The sequence below is a fragment of the Malurus melanocephalus genome, unplaced genomic scaffold (assembly GCF_030028575.1).
Source record: "Malurus melanocephalus ecotype Western Australia unplaced genomic scaffold, MMel_1.1 scaffold_376, whole genome shotgun sequence".
Classification (NCBI taxonomy): domain Eukaryota; kingdom Metazoa; phylum Chordata; class Aves; order Passeriformes; family Maluridae; genus Malurus; species Malurus melanocephalus.
This window is the reverse complement of record NW_026623608.1, coordinates 340,016-341,538: the sequence shown is the minus strand read 5'-3', so window position 1 is coordinate 341,538 and position 1,523 is coordinate 340,016.

The following is a 1,523-nucleotide window of genomic DNA, read 5'->3' as shown; positions in this document are numbered from 1 at the left end:
CTCAGAGTGAAATTCCTGTCCCATCATCTCTTTCTGCTAAACAAACACTGGGGTGGGGAAAGCAGCTGATGAACCAGGGCTGCAAGCCYGGGCTACATTTATTTTTTGTGGATTATTTATAATCCACACCATYCTTTCTTTCTAAAACTCTGCTGTTTAGATATCCTTGGAAACAACACATCACCACTTTCACAGCAGCAAAACTGCTTTGGAGAAAGCCAGCTCAAGTGGCCACAGAATGATCAAATGGGATACTGAATTTACAAAACGAAAAGAGGGCAATATTTACTATATTTAGGATTTTATTTACCACACTGTGCTGCACCAGACGCTATCAGAGGTGACTTCTGAGATTTTCATCACAAGACAAGGAAATCTTTCAGATTAGTGTCTGATAAGGGAGGGAATAAACCCTCCAGCAACCAGGAACAATAATCTCAGCACTGAAGTTATTAAACCTACTGTGCATCAAATCATCTCAGCAGTGCCTACGAGGAAAACTTTGGAGAATAAACACCTGATAAATCATCCATGCGGAGACACAGTTAAATACAAACTTCTACAATGTCCACAACCAAATGAAAATTTCAGGGCAGATTTATTAGCTTGTGGATGTTACTAATTACTCAAAAAACTAAAGGCTTACGACCAATGGTAACAGCAATCTGTAATAAGACCCTAAATCTTAGAAAAGAAAAAGGTCACTTCTTGAAGAAACAGTTTCATTTTCTCTCCCCTTTTATTCTTCAATCTTGTACCATAAAGCAAAATATCTGGTGGGCCAGGGCAGTGGGCCCTGCAGCAGCACTGCTCTCCTGTCACTACCAACAAGGCTTCGTGTACCTACAGACTCAGAGATGCAGTCAGAGGGCAGAGCAGGGGCTGATTTATTRCATTCAATTATTTTTGGTTAAAAGTTTCCTCTGGGGCACAAGCACGTAATATATTGTACTTTCCATTACCTGGTGCAAATGTAAAACATACCTGAAAAACACATTTCATGCTTAGAATGTATTAAAGCAACAAGGGAGATGTCATGGCAGGAGTTTGATGGATTAACTGCTGCTTACTGATGTTGTACTATATTAGTTAACAGCAAATTAATATCATCAGGCATATTTCCTCTTTTATACCTAAAAAATATTAGTATGGAAGCAGAGATTCCCATAAATTCTTATCACTCAGTTCCAGAAGAGAGCTTTTAATCTAATTTGGGACAAGATAAGCAGCGATTTCTCCATTTGTTTCCAAACCTGTTGCTCATTCAAACACTTTTCTATCTCAATTACCTTTTGCTAATTAGAAAATTTTTATCCTACAAGCCYAAAAACCTACCATGGGTTTTTCACCATGATTCTACCTGATGCACACACACCCTCCTGGCCTGCAGGAAGCAGCTCTCAAAGAGCATTTGAACAATTTTTGCAGAGGTTCTGAGAACTGTCCCTGTCACGGAATGTGATTGGGATCTTTTGTCACACCCTGATCCACAGCAGGGCACAAAGGCTGATTTAAGGGAGTGG